Source organism: Aegilops tauschii, chromosome 6 (assembly GCF_002575655.3).
Source record: "Aegilops tauschii subsp. strangulata cultivar AL8/78 chromosome 6, Aet v6.0, whole genome shotgun sequence".
Taxonomy (NCBI): Eukaryota; Viridiplantae; Streptophyta; class Magnoliopsida; order Poales; family Poaceae; genus Aegilops; species Aegilops tauschii.
This window is the reverse complement of record NC_053040.3, coordinates 388370279-388393309: the sequence shown is the minus strand read 5'-3', so window position 1 is coordinate 388393309 and position 23031 is coordinate 388370279.

Here is a 23031-nt window from a genome sequence, read left to right as displayed (position 1 = left end):
AATTGAAGCGTCTTTTGATGTGCTTGGTCCTTTTGTGAAATCTGGATTCCTTTGCTAAGGCAATTGCACCAGTATTGTCACAAAAGAGTTTCATTGGACCCGATGTACTAGGTATGACACCTAGATCGGATATGAACTCCTTCATCCAGACTCCTTCATTTGCTGCTTCCGAAGCAGCTATGTACTCCGCTTCACACGTAGATCCCGCCACGACACTTTGCTTAGAACTGCACCAACTGACAGCTCCACCGTTCAATGTAAACACGTATCCGGTTTGCGATTTAGAATCGTCCGGATCAGTGTCAAAGCTTGCATCAACGTAACCATTTACGATGAGCTCTTTGTCACCTCCATAAACGAGAAACATATCCTTAGTCCTTTTTAGGTATTTCAGGATGTTCTTGACCGCTGTCCAGTGATTCACTCCTGGATTACTTTGGTACCTCCCTGCTAAACTTATAGCAAGGCACACATCAGGTCTGGTACACAACATTGCATACATGATAGAGCCTAGGGCTGAAGCATAGGGAACATCTTTCATCTTCTCTCTATCTTCTGCAGTGGTCGGGCATTGAGTCTTACTCAATCTCACACCTTGTAATACAGGCAAGAACCCTTTCTTTGCTTGATCCATTTTGAACTTCTTCAAAACTTTGTCAAGGAATGTGCTTTGTGAAAGTCCAATTAAGCGTCTTGATCTATCTCTATAGATCTCGATGCCCAATATATATGCAGTTTCACCGAGGTCTTTCATTGAAAAACTCTTATTCAAGTATCCCTTTATGCTATCCAGAAATTCTATATCATTTCCAATTAGCAATATGTCATCCACATATAATATCAGAAATGCTACTGAGCTCCCACTCACTTTCTTGTAAACACAGGCTTCTCCAAAAGTCTGTATAAAACCAAATGCTTTGATCACACTATCAAAACGTTTATTCCAACTCCGAGAGGCTTGCACCAGTCCATAAATGGATCGCCGGAGCTTGCACATTTTGTTAGCTCCCTTTGGATCGACAAAACCTTCCGGTTGCATCATATACAACCCTTCTTCCAGAAATCCATTCAGGAATGCAGTTTTGACATCCATTTGCCAAATTCATAATCATAAAATGCGGCAATTGCTAACATGATTCAGACCGACTTGAGCATTGCTACGGGTGAGAAAGTCTCATCGTAGTCAATCCCTTGAACTTGTCAAAAACCTTTCGCAACAAGTCGAGCTTTATAGACAGTAACATTACCGTCAGCGTCAGTCTTCTTCTTGAAGATCCATTTATTTTCAATGGCTTGCCGATCATCGGGCAAGTCAACCAAAGTCCATACTTTGTTCTCATACATGGATCCCATCTCGGATTTCATGGCTTCAAGCCATTTTGCGGAATCTGGGCTCACCATCGCTTCTTCATAGTTTGTAGGTTCTTCATGGTCTAGTAACATAACCTCCAGAACAGGATTACCGTACCACTCTGGTGCGGATCTTAATTTGGTTGACCTACGAGGTTTAGTAATAACTTGATCTGAAGTTTCATGATCATTATCATTAACTTCCCCACTAATTGGCGTAGGTGTCGCAGAAACTGGTTTCTGTGATGATCTACTTTCCAATAAGTGGGTAGGTACAGTTACCTCATCAAGTTCTACTTTCCTCCCACTCACTTCTTTCGAGAGAAACTCCTTCTCTAGAAAGGATCCATTCCTAGCAACGAATGTCTTGCCTTCAGATCTGTGATAGAAGGTGTACCCAACAGTCTCCTTTGGGTATCCTATGAAGACACATTTCTCTGATTTAGGTTCGAGCTTATCAGGTTGAAGTTTCTTCACATAAGCATCGCAACCCCAAACTTTAAGAAATGACAACTTTGGTTTTTTGCCAAACCATAGTTCATAAGGCGTCGTCTCAACGGTTTTTGATGGTGCCCTATTTAGAGTGAATGCAGCCGTCTCTAAAGCATAACCCCAAAACGATAGCGGTAAATCAGTAAGAGACATCATAGATCGCACCATATCTAGTAAAGTACGATTACGACGTTCGGACACACCATTACGTTGTGGTGTTCCGGGTGGCGTGAGTTGCGAAACTATTCCGCATTGTTTCAAATGTAGGCCAAACTCGTAACTCAAATATTCTCCTCCACGATCTGATCGTAGAAACTTTATTTTCTTGTTATGATGATTTTCAACTTCGCTCTAAAATTCTTTCAACTTTTCAAATGTTTCAGACTTATGTTTCATTAAGTAGATATACCCATATCTGCTCAAATCATCTGTGAAGGTGAGAAAATAACGATATCCGCCACGAGCCTCAATATTCATCGGACCACATACATCTGTATGTATGATTTCCAACAAATCAGTTGCTCTCTCCATAGTTCCGGAGAACGGTGTTTTAGTCATCTTGCCCATGAGACATGGTTCGCAAGTACCAAGTGATTCATAATCAAGTGATTCGAAAAGTCCATCATTATGGAGTTTCTTCATGCGCTTTACACCAATATCACCTAAACGACAGTGCCACAAATAAGTTGCACTATCATTATCAACTCTGCATCTTTTGGCTTCGACATTATGAATATGTGTTTCACTACTACCGAGATTCATTAAAATAGACCACTCTTCAAGGGTGCATGACCATAAAAGATATTACTCATATAAATAGAACAACCATTATTCTCTGATTTAAAAGAATAACCGTCTCGCGTCAAACAAGATCCAGATATAATGTTCATGCTCAACGCTGGCACCAAATAACAATTATTTATGTCTAATACTAATCCCGAAGGTAGATGTAGAGGTAGCGTGCCGACGGCGATCACATTGACTTTGGAACCGTTTCCCACGCGCATCATCACCTCGTCCTTGGCCAGTGTTCGCTTAATCCGTAGTCCCTGTTTCGAGTTGCAAATATTAGCAACAGAACCAGTATCAAATACCCAGGTGCTACTGCGAGCTCTGGTAAGGTACACATCAATAACATGTATATCACATATAACTTTGTTCACCTTGCCATCCTTCTTATCCGCCAAATACTTGGGGCAGTTCCGCTTCCAGCGACCAGTCTGCTTGCAGTAGAAGCACTCAGTCTCAGGCTTAGGTCTAGATTTGGGTTTCTTCTCCTGAACAGCAACTTGCTTGCTGTTCTTCTTGAAGTTCCCCTTCTTCTTCCCTTTGCCCTTTTTCTTGAAACTAGTGGTCTTATTGACCATGAACACTTGATGCTCCTTTTTGATTTCTACCTCCGTTGCCTTTAGCATTGCGAAGAGCTCGGGAATTGTCTTATTCATCCCTTGCATGTTATAGTTCATCACGAAGCTCTTGTAGCTTAGTGGCAGTGATTGAAGAATTCTTTCAATGACGCTATCATCCGAAAAATTAACTCCCAGTTGAATCAAGTGATTATTATACCCAGACATTTTGAGTATATGCTCACTGACAGAACTATTCTCAACCATCTTGCAGCTGTAGAACTTATTGGAGACTTCATATCTCTCAATCCGGGCATTTGCTTGAAATATTAACTTCAACTCCTGGAACATCTCATATACTCCATGACGATCAAAACGTCGTTCAAGACCCGGTTCTAAGCCGTAAAGCACCGCACACTGAACTATCGAGTAGTCATCAGCTTTGCTCTGCCAGACGTTCATAACCTCTGGTGTTGCTCTTGCAGCAGGCCTGGCACCCAGTGGTGCTTCCAGGACGTAATTCTTCTGTGCAGCAATGAGGATAATCCTCAAGTTACGGACCCAGTCCGTATAATTGCTACCATCATCTTTCAACTTTGCTTTCTCAAGGAACGCATTAAAATTCAACGGAACAACAGCACGGGCCATCTATCTACAATTAACATAGACAAGCAACATACTATCAGGTACTAAGTTCATGATAAATTTAAGTTCTATTAATCATATTACTTAAGAACTCCCACTAAGATAGACATCCCTCTAATCATCTAAGTGATTACGTCATCCAAATCAACTCAACCATAACCGATCATCACGTGAAATGGAGTAGTTTTCAATGGTGCACATCACTATGTTGATCATATCTACTATATGATTCACGCTCGACCTTTCGGTCTCAGTGTTCCGAGGCCATATGTGCATATGCTAGGCTCGTCAAGTTTAACCTGAGTATTCTGCATGTGCAAAACTGGCTTGCACCCGTTGTAGATGGACGTAGAGCTTATCACACCCGATCATCACATGGTGTCTGGGCACGACGAACTTTGGCAACGGTGCATACTCAGGGAGAACACTTTTATCTTGAAATTTAGTGAGAGATCATCTTATAATGCTACCGTCAATCAAAGCAAGATAAGATGCATAAAAGATTAACATCACATGCAATCAATATAAGTGATATGATATGGCCATCATCATCTTGTTCTTGTGATCTCCATCTCCGAAGCACCGTCATGATCACCATCGTCACCGGCGCGACACCTTGATCTCCATCGTAGCATCGTTGTCGTGTCGCCAACTATTGCTTTTACGACTATCGCTACCGCTTAGTGATAAAGTAAAACAATTACATGGCGATTGCATTGCATACAATAAAGTGACAACCATATGGCTCCTGCCAGTTGCCGATAACTCGGTTACAAAACATGATCATCTCATACAATAAAATTCAGCATCATGTCTTGACCATATCACATCACAACATGCCCTGCAAAAACAAGTTAGACGTCCTCTACTTTGTTGTTGCAAGTTTTACGTGGCTGCTACGGGCTTAGCAAGAACCGTTCTTACCTACGCATCAAAACCACAATGATAGTTTGTCAAGTTGGTGCTGTTTTAACCTTCGCAAGGACCGGGCGTAGCCACACTCGGTTCAACTAAAGTGAGAGAGACAGACACCCGCCAGTCACCTTTAAGAAACGAGTGCTCGCAACGGTGAAACCAGTCTCGCGTAAGCGTACGCGTAATGTCGGTCCGGGCCGCTTCATCTCACAATACCGCTGAACCAAAATATGACATGCTGGTAAGCAGTATGACTTATATCGCCCACAACTCACTTGTGTTCTACTCGTGCATATAACATCAACGCATAAAACCTGGCTCGGATGCCACTGTTGGGGAACGTAGTAATTTCAAAAAAATTCCTACGCACATGCAAGATCATGGTGATGCATAGCAACGAGAGGGAAGAGTGTTGTCTACGGACCCTCGTAGACCGAAAGCGGAAGCGTTAACACAACGCGGTTGATGTAGTCGTACGTCTTCACGATCCGACCGATCAAGTACCGAACGCACGGCACCTCCGAGTTCAGCACACGTTCAGCTCGATGACGTCCCTCGAACTCCGATCCAGCCGAGTGTTGAGGGAGAGTTTCGTCAGCACGACGGCATGGTGACAATGATGATGTTCTACCGACGCAGGGCTTCGCCTAAGCACCGCTATGATATTATCGAGGTGTAATATGGTGGAGGGGGGCACCGCACACGGCTAAGAGATCAATGATCAATTGTGTCTCTAGAGGTGCCCCCCTGCCCCCGTATATAAAGGAGCCAGGGGGGTTCGGCCGGCCAAGGGGAGAGGCGCGCCAGGAGGAGTCCTACTCCTACCGGGAGTAGGACTCCCCCCTTTTCCATGTTGGACTAGGAGAGAAAGGGGGAAGAGGTGGAGGGGAGGAAGGAAAGGGGGGCGCCGCCCCCCTCTCCTTGTCCTATTCGGACTAGGGGGGAGGGGCGCGCGGTCCTGCCTTGGCCTCCTCTCCTCTCTTCCACCTAGGCCCACTAAGGCCCATTAAGTTACCGGGGGGTTCCGGTAACCTCCCGGTACTCCGGAAAAATCCCGATTTCACCCGAAACACTTCCGATATCCAAACATAGGCTTCCAATATATCAATCTTTATGTCTCGACCATTTCGAGACTCCTCGTTATGTCCGTGATCACATCCGGGACTCCGAACAACCTTCGGTACATCAAAACATATAAACTCATAATATAACTGTCATCGTAACGTTAAGCATGCGGACCCTACCGGTTCGAGAACTATGTAGACATAACCGAGACACCTCTCCGGTCAATAACCAATAGCGAAACCTGGATGCTCATATTGGTTCCCACATATTCTACGAAGATCTTTATCGGTCAGACCACATAACAACATACGTTGTTCCCTTTGTCATCGGTATGTTACTTGCCCGAGATTCGATCGTCGGTATCTCGATACCTAGTTCAATCTCGTTACCAGCAAGTCTCTTTACTCGTTCCGTAATACATCATCCCGCAACTAACTCATTAGTCACAATGCTTGCAAGGCTTATAGTGATGTGTATTACTGAGTGGGCCCAGAGATACCTCTTTGACAATCGGAGTGACAAATCCTAATCTTGAAATACGCCAACCCAACAAGTACCTTTGGAGACACCTTTAGAGCACCTTTATAATCACCCAGTTACGTTGTGACGTTTGGTAGCACACAAGGTGTTCCTCCGGTAAACGGGAGTTGCATAATCTCATAGTCATAGGAACATGTATAAGTCATGAAGAAAGCAATAGCAACATACTAAACGATCGAGTGCTAAGCTAACGGAATGGGTCAAGTCAATCACATCATTCTCCTAATGATGTGATCCCGTTAATCAAATGACAACTCATGTCTATGGCTAGGAAACATAACCATCTTTGATCAACGAGCTAGTCAAGTAGAGGCATACTAGTGACACTCTGTTTGTCTATGTATTCACACAAGTATTATGTTTCCGGTTAATACAATTCTAGCATCAATAATAAACATTTATCATGATATAAGGAAATAAATAATAACTTTATTATTGCCTCTAGGGCATATTTCCTTCACCAACCCCACCCCGGCACCCAAAGTAGTACACCTGAATACTCCCCATTTTCTATCCCCACCGCAAAATAGACTTCTGCACGGCACCGCGGCCTTCATGCTCCTCCCCTTCTACATCAGTGCACTCGTCCACCGTAGCGCATCTACCTCATCGACGACCTCGTATGCCACACTGGAGCTGGTCCACCGTCGTCATCGTACAGGGAGCCACTTCCCCGGCACCGTCTTCCACGGTCTCGGATCTGCTTCCCGGAAGCCGACGCCAACGTAGAAGCACCACCGTCATGGACAATGAACTGACTCCCGTTGCCGACCATGACTCACAGAGGCCGCCGCGACCATCGTTCTCCTCCTCGATTGGTAATGTGTGTATTGAATCACTTAGCAGTACATGTGCAGTTCCAATTTTGTTCATACCTACCCTTCAAATTTCCTGGGTGCTATTGTTCCCGTAAAAGTAATTGGTTATAGCCTCCATTTTTCTTGCCATGTTGAGATTTTAAAACCACGAGTATGAACATGCAAAGGAGCAATGAAGACCAAACACGAGATATTGGGGACATCTTCAAGGAGCGTGGCAAGTTAAAGAGGAGCTGCACCGAACCTGTAAAACGAGCTTTGGTAAGTAACACCCATTCAATTACTTTCGTTTTGCCTCGTGTTCTTTGATGTGTATATGTTGTAGTTTCTGTTTCTCTTAAGGCTCGTGTTCTTCAATGTGTCATAAGAAGAGTCTTAATCGTCCTAATGCTTTTGTTTTTAGCTTGATGTAGGAAGTGGGTGTTCACACCTTGTAGTCTGTTTTTATTTTTTTTTCATTTTGAATTCACTTCTCCCAGTTATGTATATCTGGCTTCTACTAAATGGATCTGGGTTGCTCTGAGTATTTATCTAAAAAAGAAGTAACTTCATGTCAGGATGCAGTTCCCGCGAGGAGGGAAGTATGGTCAACCTCGAGACCATGTTTCCAGAATGAGGTTGGATTACACACAAGGTGCCAGTTCCCTAATGATGCTGGATTAGGCACAAGGTGCAAATTCCCAGATGATGCTGGAGTTCCTGAGTCGTTAGCTATTCGTGTCCTCGTGGCTCTAGTAAAGGCTGAAAGAAAGCGTGCAGCAACCCTTGAGAATGTAGCTGAGTTCCTGAAGAAGCGAAAAGAGCAATCAGATGCTCTCTTCACCCATGCCAAAGGAGAGATGGAAGAAGCCAGAATAAGCTAGCAGAGGCAGAGCAGGCTAGGCATCTCCTGCTATCTAAAACTGTTGTCAATACAAAATTTCCTTCATAGTAGCTAGGTTCAAATGTTTATCCAGTCAGCATGCCTGTTGTGATGTCCGTGCATCTACTGATGTGGCACAAAATATTTTTTTCTGGGTCACGTTATAACAGCAATTACTTTCCAAACAATAACGGACGAAGCATTGGACATGGTATAGTTCACGCGCAAGCCCGACATTCCAAGTTCAACTTCCACATCAAAGTCATGTTCACAGATATCTCCACATTCATACATAATGTCCACAACCATGATTCACTTCAATGCCAAAAAAATTGAGTAGAGTTATGAATAAAGAAAAACCTCTAGTTCCTGCTACCAGTGCGAGCACAACAAGTCAAGACCATGCGTAATTAATTATATTTTGGTCATTTTTTGTGTTCTAAAATACCGACCGGCTCGCGGAAGGACGTGTTGCCCGCACACGCGCGAATTCAATGAAGGCAGGCGGGGCAGTCTGAAGCCGGTTGCATGCGGCGAGGAGGCGTGTTCAGCCGGGCCTGCAGCGAGTGGGGCCCTCTTGGCCGGCGCGCCAGTTCAATGCCTGCGCTATGAGAGGTTGCGTCTGTGTCAGAACAATCACTCCCTCGAGTCCCTTTTTGTTTGCGTATAACAAAATCTCATTTTTCATTCACAGTTTACAAGTAAATTTCATGGACAAACTTTGACCCAAAATACGATGGGGACTAGTAAACCATAACAGAGGTAGTAGTTTTTATTTTTAATCAAAGAAGGGTTTCCCCCTTCCGATTTTCATTACTGAAAACCAACATATAAATCTAAACTATAGTATTTGCCCTAGAACTACCAGGTTCAACATCTCGCAACATAAACCCATACAACCATACGCCAAGGAGGTACGTAGTACTATGAATTCCATTTTTGCTCCATACCAATAGTTCTAAAAACTACTTAGTACTTATAACCCGCCATTGAAAATCAGAACACTTAACCCCGCTAAAAAATGATATTTTAAACGTGGCTACTCGATCTGTGGCAACTGGCAAGCCACCGCCTCCAAGTTGTTCACCTGTGGTCCCGACCATCAACTCCTACAGATCAAATTATCACGCGAGCTGACTATTCCTACAAAGGTGCGCTCCACCACGTACCCGGTACCCGCGAATGCAGCAATCGTGCACCTAGGGTTTTAGGGTTTATTTTTTAACGTTGCCTTTACGTAACACTCATGTGTGCGAGACAGCGAGAGACCGACTGCGTGCGTGCGCCTCTTCTCTTCGTATATGTACTCCACTGTTTGTCTGGTGTCCAAAAAAGTTATAATAACTACTAGCAATGTGCCAATGCGTTGCCACACGATCAGAATAGATTAATACATATTCACCGATATGATAGAAAAAAAGTCTAGTTTTGAAATACGTATATCACTAAAAAAATATGTTTCACTCAAAATATATTCCTTTGGCGGTTTTGATGAGATAAGGGAGGAATGTTGTTGGTTTCAAGATTCGAGAAGTGGTATATGTCTAATTTCTACTCTTACTAGCAAGATGCCCGTGCGTTGCACGGAACATCAAGATCTTGTGGGAGAAAAGGATGAACGAGGGAAGGCCTTATCTGCCAATGTGGAGAGGAGTGCGGGTAAATTGCCATAGTTTCGTTCCTATCCGTCAGATATAAATTGGATAGCCTATATTGCAGGATGGCAGGCCCACCATCATCACCAACTCTGTTTTTTATCCCTACTCTTAGAAAAAGCATAGTCAGTGATGACCGTGTGCCTATCATCTTGCAATATAGGCCGTCCGATCTATATCTGACGGATAGGAAGGAAACTATGGCAATTTTGCAAAAAGATACCCACACCACTCTCCACACTTGCAAATAAGGCCTTCCCTTGTTCATCCTTTTCTCCCACAAGATAAACTACTCATACAAATGCATCTTGATGTTCCGTGCAACTCATGGGCATCTTGCTAGTTGTGCAAAAAGCCCATGTGAGAGAGAGAGGGAGAGAGGAGGAGGACGGAGTGCATGTGTGAAAAAGACACAAAGAGTGTGTGTGCGAGAGGTATCAGCTTAAAATGAGGCGATAGTGTGTGTGTGCACGAACGAGAGGGTGTGTCTCAAGTAGGGAAGAAAAATCTACATAGATACAAGGAGCGGGAGAGAGACATGTATTCTATAGTGGAAGCACGAGTGTGCGGGTGTATAAACCTATCTAGAGGCTAGTCGATAAGTGTTTGTGAGAGAAATACGAGTCGGGGGTGCGAAAGCGAGAGTTTTGTGTGTGAGAGAGAGACGGTAGTCGGGAAGGGGAGTGGAAGCAGGAGTTGTGTGTGTGTGAGAGAGAGAGGGGGGTTTGTCTGATGGGTAAACAAATGAATAATGTCAGTTTGGAATGGAGACGAAAAGGAGACCGCAACAAATGTTGTGTCTACAGGAGAGAGAGAGAGAGAGAGTAATTTTAGTGGTATGATTCATATCTAGAGACATATAGGGTGTGTGAGAGAATCCCATAGAGATAAAGACAAAGTGAAAGAGGAGTGGAGACTGTGTGTGTGGCGGTGAAAAAGAAAGCTTAGGTACCTAGTGATACGAGAGAACGGTAGAGACGTGAGAGATAATGAAAATGTGAAACTTCTCAAGGGAGACGTCGAGAGACCATGTTTGCGAGGATAGGAGAAACATGAAGTGAGCGTGCGGGTGAGCTGGAGAAAAAAGAGTGATAGCTACATGAAGGAGCATGCATGCGAGAGAGATGGGCATGAAAGGAGTGAACATAAAAGGGATTCAAATATTTGAATTCGAGATGATGATACATGTAATCCATACTCGAACAAAAATTGATCTATCAAACATGCATACTCATATGAATTCACGCGCATCTATGTTATTTAATATGTAGATATTACTTATCCATACATTTTAGTAGAACACAATTTGGTTTAGTTTTTTGAATTCAACCTTATGATTTTGAGATCATTGTATTTGTAAATCATATTATACATATAAAGGAGCAGAATTCTTTGTTGTGCTTTTGAAGGTATATATAAAAAATGATGTATATAGAATTTTATTCCAATCAAAAATGGATCCCGCCCGAAAAAAATAGAATACAAACGGGATTCGAATTGAGTTGGCACGGTAAACGTGCACTCTGCAAAATTTGAACGAAGCGGGGAAAGTCGCAGTAACCGCCCGAAACCAAAATCTGCGAAATGGAAATTACTACTGCCTATCCCTGCCACGCAAAGCCTATCTGCTCGATTTCTATAGGTTTCGATAGGGGTAGGTTTGTAATTTCACTCAAACGTGACATAACCGCCTCTCACCCGGATTCATACACGGTGGGCGCCAAAACACAGTGTGTCCTCGGCCGAAATCGACTCCCTCCCTGATTCATACACGGTGGGCGCCAAAAACAAACTCTCGTCGGCAAATATTCGGTGTATGCGAGATTACCGTCCTATCCCCAACCGACTAATATTGTTGTGATGTAGGAAATTTGAAACGGGGGCAATGTTTGTAATTTTCCTCGCATTTGAGACAAGCGCGCCCTGAAGACATGGTTCCCCCCTTCCTCTCCACCTCCATTTCCCTATTCATACTCTGTGGGCGCCAAAACACCCTCTCCACCCCAGCCTCCTCCGTCCGCCACCCCATCCACCGCCGTCCTCCTCCACCATGCCGGAGCTGATACCCCGACGCCGCCGTCCATTACAAGAGATCGACCTCTCTCATCCACGGCATCGGACCGGGTTCCTTGCATCCCGTCCTCTCGCTTCATCCCCGCCGTCGTCCACCTTGCCGGCGCCGCTCCTATGATCGTATCGTCCACCGCGCCCTGCCGCCACCGTCTACCCTCCTAGATCTGCTTCCACGCTGCCGACAGCTATAGCTACCGCAACACCGTCAAATTCTTAGCAGATGCATACACGGCGCCACACCAGAGGCGGTACTCTTTCGTATCTGCTCAACTTATTTATCACAGCAAGAAAATAGATCGCCACTACTTTACTTTGATTTCTTGTCCATCACTTACTTGCTAGTTGAGAGCAAACATTGGTTGCGAAGTTGCCTTTGTCCGGTTTGCACCTTCAGATCCGCCATGGCACGCTCAACACTATACTCCCAATGCTTATGGTTTTCCCCTTTTATATTCCACACTAGTTAAATCACAGTAGACTAAATTTCAAAATTGGGTCAGTCATTTTTTCAGAGCTCGCCGGTGCGAACAAAGGGGCTCGGGTGGGGACTTTGGTTGTGGGGGGGGCGGTGGTGGGGCCTCGCCGAACGAAGAAAACTTGACGCGGGTGGGGGTGGGGGTGGGGGTGGCGGAGGAACACAGGCGGTGGGGGCCGATGGTCCGGCCGGCGGCCCGTGCGGTGTTCTGTATGGGAAGAATCAGAGACAAGGAAGAAGAAGGGTTAGGAGACGTAGGATCTTCATCCAACTGCCTGAAATGGTCAACTGACCCAAATGCAGACATGCCTTTATATTCAGTACCATCATCGTACCTACTTAGCACTGCTCCTGAATCCATCAAGCTAAACAATGTGCCACTCATAATTCCAAACTTGTTGCTCAAGTACGAATCTAATATGATGCTGATATTACTAAAACAGATAACATTTAATTGGTTAGCTAATGTTCCTACTTTACTTTCGGAAAAGCACGTGCACCACATATAGAGAGACAGTAGGGAGTTGCTTTCTTAATGCGCTCTGGTTCATCATGTGTGGGCACTGCGCAACGAACATTTTAGTATCCAAAATCTGCTTGCTCTTCTTTAGCATGTTCCTCTTCCGTTCTTCTTTAATAAGTACTCTCTCTGTTCCTAAATACAAGTCTTTGTATAGATTCCACCATGGACTACATATGGAGCAAAATGAGTGAATCTACACTCTAAAATGTATCTGGATACATCTGCATGTGATCCATAGTGGAAATCTCTATCAAGACTTATATTTTGGAACGGAGGGGGTATGATAGTAGTACAGTATGTTCCTTGTAGTGAAGATGAGCAGGGACATTTGTAGTGTAGAGGTCTATACGGTCAGTTGGTATGGACACTTTGAACTCGTCGGGCCTCTTTGATTTGTAGGATTTTGTAAACATGGGAATAGGATTTGTAGTGGCCTGCCCACTTGAATCCTATAAGAATAGCAAGGAAATGCGGGGAGCTGTGTCGCCTTTGAGAGTTACACTGATATTAACAGTATCGCACCTTCAGTTGAAGAGAGCTGGTATCCGAAGCCTTTCTAGCCGTACCGGCGAAACTAGCACATATATTCCAGCAAGTTCCACTGTGCTGATTTTACTCTGATGCTTACGGTTTTCCCGATATATCTACACTATGATCTGTGTAGCTGCTTTGTGTCGCACTAGCAGCAGTCCCTTCTTGAAGCTAAACACCGCAATGACTTACAAAATTGGCACCAAGGCATTGAGTGCCATTCTGGATGCAATGAAACTCATACGCTCCCCACTTGTTGACTCTTGTTCAGAATATGATCCTAATGACTCTTGTTCAAAATTGCCACATATAGAGAGACATCATGGAATTGCATTTCTTTGGGCGCTGTGATTCATCATGAGTGGGCAACCAACATTGTATGCAATTAAGCAGAACCTCAAGAATATGCTTCCTCTTCTGTTCTTTAACATGTTCCTCTTTTGTTATTCTATATTTAGTACGTACAGTATGTTCCTTGTCAGGAAGGGGAGCAGGGACATCTGCAGTCAACAGCTGATAGAGCTGGCATGTACTTGATCGATAGGCTTTCAATTACTAGCGGCAATACAACACCGTATTTTCAAGCCAGTTCCACTTTCCCGATTTATATATCGTGGTTATGGTGTACCCCTTTTATGTACACTATGATCTGCCTAGTTTCTGTGTGCTCTTATTATCATGGTTTGGCAATAAACTCTCTATACAGTATATTTTGAACCTATCATCTGCCAACCATCCTTACTTCTGGAGCCTATTTTTTTGTGTACTTGTGCCAGATTATATAAATGCACGCACCATATTACAGCACACATGAGCTCTCTCATCAGAATCGAGTGATAGCACACAAGTGTTTACAGGGGCGCCCCTATGTTAGAATATCCTCTGCATTACAAAGATAATCTCACAACTATTTATGTTTTCATGGTTCTCAGATATTATACGTAATTACAGTGAATATCAGAATCCGGGCATCAGAAGAATATTGTGGAACACTGCAATGACTTACAAAATTGGCACCAAGGCATTGAGTGCCATTCTAGATGCAATGAAACTCATACGCTCCCCACCTGTAGATTCTTGTTCGGAATATGATCCTAATGACTATTCTAACCTTGAGGAGTCAAAGGCAGATGGCCTGTCATGTTCGCCCATCAAGGTGCCTGCTCTAATTTTGCAAGGTTTTATTGATTGCGCGTATCTTGCATATGTTGTCTTGCATTTCTTCTACTTTGTTGCACCGCCATCTGTTTAGTTTACTCATCATATATGTCGAGATGCCATGCCCATCCATTATCAATACATATTCCATCTGTCATCATACCATGTTTTTTCACTCAAATGCGGTTCTTGTGCATTAGACATCAAAAAGGAAGAGGGTGATTGCCGAACCTGAAGGAGCACCTGCCGGCGTTCTGGGAACGGGGGTCCCCAGACTTGCCTGCCTGCGGCCCACGGCGTGGCTATGCTAGCGGGCCTGTAGGGAACATCTTCATCAACAAAGCATTCAAGACCCTCGCGAGGGGCCAAGCCTCGCGAGGCAGACGGCGCGAGACCTCCTCGGGAGCGGCCTCACCAGGCTGCCTCGAGAGGAGCGGAGATATCAAGGTGGAGCAAACCTCACGAGGCTCACGTGACGTGAGCCATGACGAACGGCACCAGGCGGGCGCCCGCGCGCGCAGCGTCCTTGTTTCCTCTTTGGTGCTAAGGAAGCAGGCGCAGGCGCGGAGTATGGAGGCATCAGGCAAACGTTTCCATATCGGTGCAACAAGACCAAGACCAGTAGGACGGCAAGACGGAGGTCACCGTGGAGCCCAAGACGGCGTCACCACCAGAGCCTTTTGCAGGCGAAGACCGCTTTTGTCAGGATAGCTTGTACTAGCTGTCCCCTTTCAAATTCGCCCGCCGTTGTTGGCTCCCTTCCTGCTCAATATTTGGGGAGAGGACCAGGGCCTATATAAGTAGAGCTAGCCACCACAGTAGGAGAAGGAGGTGGAACTGATCGAGTTCTCATCCACAAGTCCACAGAGCACAAGAACACCTCAACCTCAGGAGGCTGTTCTTCCCCTTATATTGTTCTTCATCAGCCCAAGAGGCAATCCACCACCACACACTGGAGTAGGGTATTACACAAAAACGGTGGCCCGAACCAGTATAAATCTCGTGTCTTTCTGTGTTGTGAGTGCGTCGAGTTCGTCCGTGAGATCTTAGCGAGCTAGGGCGTGGATCGGTAGGAGGGAAAGAACTTCGCGCGCACCCCAGAGTTCGAACCTTAATGGTTTTGCCAGAACCCCACATCCGACATTTGGCGCGCCAGGTAGGGGTGTGCCGGAGCTTATTCTCCGCCAATCGACTTGCCGACGCTCCGTGGCCACGATGTTCGGCGACCCAAGGGCTGACTCCGACCGCTGGGCGGCTTGGCCAGCCCGGGCGGTGACACCTGCCCATGAAGATCTCGACCCCGTGCTCCAGGCGCAGCGAGCGCCGTCCAACGCTGCAGGGCGCGGGCGGCGCGGCCAGGCGTCGTCCACCCTCACTCCACGGCAAGTACGAGCCGCTGCAAGGGCAGCAAGCCATGCCGCAGCAACATCACCACATTCACGGCGGGAGCAGGCAAACATGCGGGCAGCGCTCACGGTGGCGCGAGAGCTGCTCCGGTGCCGGCTGATGGAGAGCGGCCGGGATGCACTACTGGAGCGCGTTACCGAGCTGCTGGATGCGACGGCATCGGGAGCGCCGCCCTTCTGCTATCAGCTTCCTTCTCAAGCCACGCCGGGGTCTCACGGCGGGCCTCGCCGCAACCACGCGCCATCAGGTGCGCTTGGGGGCTTCGTCAACACCAGCACGGCTGGCAGCGCCGGGGGATCCACCGCCCCCATGCCGCCCGCGACGAGCATGAGTACAAGCGTCGCCTCCCATGGTTCCAGTGGGATGCCGCGTTACCATCCTCAGGACGCCGCGCAGGGCTAGGCAACATGGAGTGTGGGGCACTACGGCGAGGTGTTATGGGTGACAGCCCTGGAAGCCTACGTGCCCCGCATGATGGACCAGGGGTACGCACCGGAGGACGACCCTGGCTCGTTCCTCGGAGAAGAGTGGGAAGAAGGGACGCTGGAAGTTGAAGCCTTCCAAGAACCGACGGAGAACCGCAACGATCGCGCCAGCGACAACGACTACAGGGTACCACTAATCTCTCAGGAGCAAGCTTACGCTAACCATGGGCTGCAAGTGAAACAGGTCACGGCGTCGGTCGGCGACCCTCTCGCAGCAGCATCCCTTCCGCCGGGGGAATCACGCTGGGGGTCATGAGGAGGGAGCCAGGAGCAAGGCCCCTCCCCGCATCACGCGAAGCCAGGCAACGCCCGGAGGTAGGCCCTTTGCCGGGAGGTGCCGGTGAGCCTTCCCCCGGTAGAGGACCCATGGTCGTCGGGGGCACCGCTGGCGTCCCCTTTCCCCCCTTTGTGACGTCCAGGTTGCCGGTCGGCTCAAAGGTGGTCGAGGGAGGCGCAAGGCGGGGCCCTCGTCTGGCGATATGAAGCAAGGCCGGTTCCTCTGAAGAAGGCCCAGTGCCTGTGAAGCTCGCCGCCAGTGACACTCTCACGTAATAATGAGTGGGGTTGTACACGCCCCGGAGTCTCAGGGGTGCCGGCCTCAGGCCCTGGGTTCCCTCCCACGCCTAGTGGCAGCACTTAGCTCCGTGCTGGTGAGAAGACTTGAAGACCCGAAGACTAGACTAGGCGCCGGACGCGGCCATTTGCTTTGGATCTTTTCCTCTGTAGCCTTGCTTTCTGGATTTAGATTTAAGTTGAGGTCAAGCTTTTATCGATGCGTGCGGGGGGTGCATTTTCTCATTCAAAGCGATTTCTTTCCATCTAGTTCTTACCTTGTTCTCGAGCTCACGCTCGCCGCCTCCCCCTCGCGGGCCCCTCGAGAGCGGGGCTGGGCCCAGCATGCGTGACGCACGCGCCGATCGGCGCAGGAACCTCACGAGGCCCTCTCGGGCAGGTCAGCAGACCCTTCAGGAGCCCTGCGGCGAGTCTCGACCTTACAATATGATTCAGGGCCTGCCCCAGCTAAGGTAAACCGCAGCGGCAAGACTTGCCATCAGAATCATGGCCGGCCAAAACGTACCCTTGATTCAGCACAGAGAAATAGAAATCATGATTCATTTACATGAGGGGCTCCCCCTCCCAAAATGCTCTCACAATCTTCAGGGGCCACACCCGAGTTTTTGCATACAGGGTGAAGCAGTAAAGGGACGAGGAATTAGCCGGATATGTCGCTCACCGCGTCCTCTGCGTCATCTTCGGACGCGCCGCTCGCGTCGCTGACGTTGTCGTTGGCGCCGCCGCCACCATCACTAGCGCCGGCGTCCCCATCATCGACCACGTCGCCTTCGTCTGCGGCGACTACCACCGCGTCGTCCTCTGAAGTGAAGGCTCTGACCAACGCATCCACGTTGTCCTCCACCCACCGCGCCAGGTCGCCCCGGACGGCCTGTGGTACGGGGGCAATGGCGGCATCGAAGTTGAAGTCGGGGAAGGTGTTCCTGAGGTGGCTGAAGATGCAGGAGGACGCGCACCCGAGCAGGCCCCGGCTTCTCTCCTCCACGAGCCGATGAGCCCTGTCGGACCGGGCTTCCAAGCGCGTCACCACGTCGGTGAAGAAGATCAGGTTGCTGGCGTAGTCATTCGAGTGGGGGTGCGGTGCATTCTCATCGCAGATGTGGCCCAGGGCGGTATTAGCCCTGTTCCGGAGGTCCTGAAGCATGGGGGCGTGCTCGCGCTCCAGCGTCCGTCGTCGAAGCACTTCCTCCCTATTTTGCCGCGCGACGGCCTCGGCGTCATCAACCCGTTTCCGAAGAGAAAGCAGCTCGGCGCGGGCGGAGGCCAAGTCCGCCTGCGTCGTAACCAGGGCGGCAGCCGTGGCCTCCCCACGCCTCTCCGCCTCGGCCAACCTGGGCCTGAGGGCAGCGGCCCTGCCCGCATCCTCCGTTCCTGCGAGCTTCAACTTCAAGTCAAACCTACCCTCCAGGTCTGCGCGAACCTCGGCCACCCGGCGGTCAACTTCCTCCTGGACCCTGGCCTCGCGAGCCCCGACTGCATATTCCGCCTGAGCAACTTGACGCTCCCTCGTCTCCAGTTGTTCAAGCTCGAGGCTGCGCTCCACGGCTTCCAGAGCCAGCGCCTCCTCATGCCTCCGGACCTCCTCTTCCATGGCGGGCATCTCCCTCAGCAGCGCAAGGGCGGCTCTGCGTGCATCCACCTGCTGCTCGAGGGACGCACTCCAGGCCTGGAGCTCCCACGCGTGCTTCTCCGCAGCCTCGCGACGGCGGTCAGCCTCGCGAGCCTCCTCCAAGGCTTGGGAGCAAGCTTCGCGGGAAACCTTGAGGGATGCCTCGGCCTTCGCATTGTCAAGATCACGCTGATAGCGGCCAAGATTGATGGCCACCCTCAGCTTACGCCGTTCCTCCACCAGCCGAAGACCTTCAGCCTCAAGGCGCGAGTCGACGCCCGCAAGTTCTTCACCAAGTCGGCTCATCGCGCCCATCGCCTCCTCGAAGAGCTCATGGGGAACGACGCTTCGCCCGCGCTCGGACTCGAATGCACGGCCCACCTCGTCCTCCACCTCGGGGGCTACAGGCGGGACATCAAGTGGCGCACCGCCTCTCGGCAGGGGGCTGGGGGCAGGTGCCGTTCCAAGCACCGGCCCGACCTCACGAGAAGCTCCGGCCGGACGCGGCCCGCTGCTTGAGGAGGAGCCGAAGGTCGAAGTCAACCAGTTGCTGTCCATAACTAGAGGAGGAGACCAGGGAACACCCGCCAGGCTCCAAGCCAGACCGTGCAAGAAGGGAAGTGAAGCCACAGATTCAAGGCTCCATGAAGGCGAGTGCACCCCATTTGCCGACCCGGTTCCGGGCCCGGCATGCAGGCTCGGGGTGCACAAGGCCAGCGGGGGTGCCGAGGAAGGCGAGGATTGCTTCACGAGGGACCCAACGGCCCTGGCAGAAGGGGTCCTGAAGAGCTAGCATCAGGAAGGAAAGCAGCAACCAAGAAATCACAAGGTGCAGCACTTACTCATCGATAGCAAAGTACTTTCGCCGCTTCAACGGCCCGAAGATGCTATTGCTGCTCGGGGATCCTTTCCTATTGTGGAGCTCCTTGAAGTCCACGCAAAGCCGACCGAAGTGCTGGACGTGACGGACGGTGCGAGGCGGGGCCGAAGAAGAGCACGGAGGGACAACTTCAGGGGTGCCTGGCTGTGGTGAATAGTCGGGCGCCGTCTCGCTACGACCTCCCGAGGCTTCGGGGGCTTTGACCCCGGGAACCGCATGCTGCGTCGCCTCAGTAACCGATGCCCCAGGGAAGGGATCGCGAGCTCATGAAGACGACGCCCCCGATTCACCACGCGGCATGTGCTCTTTAGCGCTTGGGCCGCCGGCCTCCGTCGGAGCTCGCCCTCCTGCACCCTCACTTGGGGCGAGCTCAGCACCGGCGGCGAGGAAGGGGACCACGACGACAGGGTTCTCGCGGGGCCCCACCAGGTCGATCGGGCGCAGGCCCCACTCATCAAAGGAGGGCATGCTCGCGGCAAACTCATCCTTGTTCTCGCAACGGTACAACAAACAACTCTTCCTGGGCATGTCGTCCGGCAAAGGGGTACCCGCCAGGACCATAAGCACTATGTCCCGCGTCTTAAGAGGAAGCCCTTCCCCTTGAAACCTCATGTGGTCCTGACTGCTGAGCAAGGCCCACATCGGGCGGGAATGGCGCTGAAGCGGAGCGACTCGGCGCTTGACGAACTCCTTCACCACCATAGGCGCAGTCACGCCGCGGTCCTTCAACCTCCTCAGCCTAGCCCAGACGGGAGCGAGGCGGGGGCTCGTGAGCTTCTGATGGCCCCAACCGGAGTTTGGAACAGCAGGCCCCGCTGGAGCATGGAGCAGAGGGCTGAGCACACCAGCGTTGACAAACACCCATCGTGTCCGGAACTCGCTCGTGGATGAAGGAAGCTCAAAGTCAATCCCTGCGCCCGCCGTCGCGGCCACGGCCTGGAAGTTCACGCACCCCAAGCTCTGACGAGGGTCAGTTAGATGCAATGAGAAGAAATGGCGGAAGAAGGCCACGCAAGGAGCGATGCCCATCATGGCTTCGCACAAAAAGGCGAAGACGGCGAGAAGGGTCACAGATTGGGGGTCGAGATGCAGCATGTGGATCTGATAATGCTCGAGCACCGCGTTGAAGAAGGCAGAGAAGGGAGGAATCAGGCCAGCCCAGAGGGCTTCTATGAAGATTGGGACCTCAGTGGCAACCCGGGCCATGCGAGTGCGAGACGCGGGCCAAGCTGCCGTCTCCCCCCACTCGTTGAAGCTGGAAGCGAGCATTGGACGCACCTTGTCCATGGCCTCGTCGTTGAGCACCCGGGGTCGGCCGAGCGCCGGCTCGACGGCCGGAGGCGCGCTCGGCGAAGACAAGGGTTTCTTCCCCTTGTCTGCTTGTTTCGGTGCCATGGCGATGGAGCTGGCAGGAGGTAGGTCAGATCGGAGAGGAGAAGCAGAGTCTCGAGGAAGCAGAGGGATTGGGGAAGCAAGACACGGGCGATGGAGGAATAACTATGTAGACTGCCGGGGCCGCATAGCCAGGCGGATTCAGAGGCAGCGTGGGGAAGTGGAGACGCCCACATCCAATCAACCGCCACGCGTCAACTAAGGCCGCAGGCTTTTGGGGCCCGCGGCGCTCCGCACTTGACCCTTGGCTTCGCCACGAAGCCAAGCCCAAGCGCACCTTGGGCCCGGGGGCTACTGTCGGCGTTCTAGGAATGGGGGTCCCCAGACTTGCCTGCCTTCGGCCCACGGCGTGGCTATGCTAGCGGGCCTGTATGGCCCATCTTCATCAACAAAGCCTTCAAGACCCTCGTGAGGGGCCAAGCCTCGTGAGGCGGACGGCGCAAGACCTCCTCGGGAGCGGCCTCACCAGGCTGCCTTGCGAGGAGCGGCGATATCAAGGCGGAGCAAACCTCACGAGGCTCACGTGACGTGAGCCATGACAATCGGCACCAGGCGGGCGCCAGCGTGCGCAGCGTCCTTGTTTCCTCTTTGGTGCTAAGGAAGTAGGCACATGCGCGGAGTTTCGAGGCATCAGGCAAAGGTTTCCATATCAGTGCAACAAGACCAAGACCAGCAGGACGACAAGACGGAGGTCACCGTGGAGCCCAAGACGGCGTCACCACCAGAGCCTTTTGCAGGCGAAGATCTCTTTTGTCAGGATAGCTTGTACTAGTTGTCCCCTTTCAAATTCGCCCGCTGTTGTTGGCTCCCTTCCCGCTCAATATTTGGGGAGAGGACTAGGGCCTATATAAGTAGAGCTAGCCACTACAGTAGGAAAAGGAGGTGGAACTGATCGAGTTCTCATCCACAAGTCCATAGAGCACAAGAACACCTCAACCTCAGGATGCTGTCCTTCCCCTTATACTGTTCTTCATCAGCCCAAGAGGCAATCCACCACCACACACTGGAGTAGGGTATTACACCACAACGGTGGCCCGAACCAGTATAAATCTCGTGTCTCTCTGTGTTGTGAGTGCGTCGAGTTAGTCCGTGAGATCTTAGCGAGCTAGGGCGTGGATCGGTAGGAGGGAAAGAACTTCGCGCGCACCCCAGAGTTCGAACCTCAAGGGTTTTGCCGGAACCCCACATCCGACAGCACCAACAAAGTCCTTGAAAAACGTGGTTGTGCCGGAGAAATCAGACAGCACCCCACTTATATTGGATGTACAACCAGTGACACAAAACGTAGGACCGACTCCAGCAGACTATACCCATACTTCACTGGCCACACCACTAGCCCCACCACACAGGACCTACACTCTAGCAAAAGGTATGCCGATTTCAGTTGCCATAGCACCAGTCGTACCACAGAAAAATCCCACTCTAGCAAAAAGTACAGCAAGTCCACCGGCCGAAGACCTATCCCAACTGCAGAGACGGCCAATTCCTACAGATTGGAACCCCATTCCAGTTATTCCCAGTTTAAAAGACAATGCTTTCAATGTTGTTAGTGTTGGGGAACGTAGTAATTTCAAAAAAATTCCTACGCACATGCAAGATCATGGTGATGTATAGCAACGAGAGGGGAGAGTGTTGTCCACGTACCCTCGTAGACCGAAAGCGGAAGCATTAACACAACGCGGTTGATGTAGTCGTACGTCTTCACGATCCGACCGATCAAGTACCGCACGCACGGCACCTCCGAGTTCAGCACACGTTCAGCTCGATGATGTCCCTCGATCTCCGATCCAGCCGAGTGTTGAGGGAGAGTTTCATCAGCACGACGGCGTGGTGACGATGATGATGTTCTACCGACGCAGGGCTTCGCCTAAGCACCGCTACGATATTATCGAGGTGTAATATGGTGGAGGGGGGCACCGCACACGGCTAAAAGATCGTTGATCTATTGTGTGTCGAGAGGTGCCCCCCTACCCTCGTATATAAAGGAGCAAGGGGGAGGCCGCCGGCCAAGGGAGGAGAGGCGCACCAGGAGGAGTCCTACTCCTACCGGGAGTAGGACTCCCCCCTTTCCATGTTGGACTCGGACAGGAAGGGGGAAAAGGTGGAGGGGAGGAAGGAAGGGGGGCGCCGCCCCCCTCTCCTTGTCCTATTCGGACTGGGGGGAGGGGCGCGCGGCCCTGCCCTGGCCTCCTCTCCTCTCTTCCACCTAGGCCCACTAAGGCCCATTAAGTTACCGG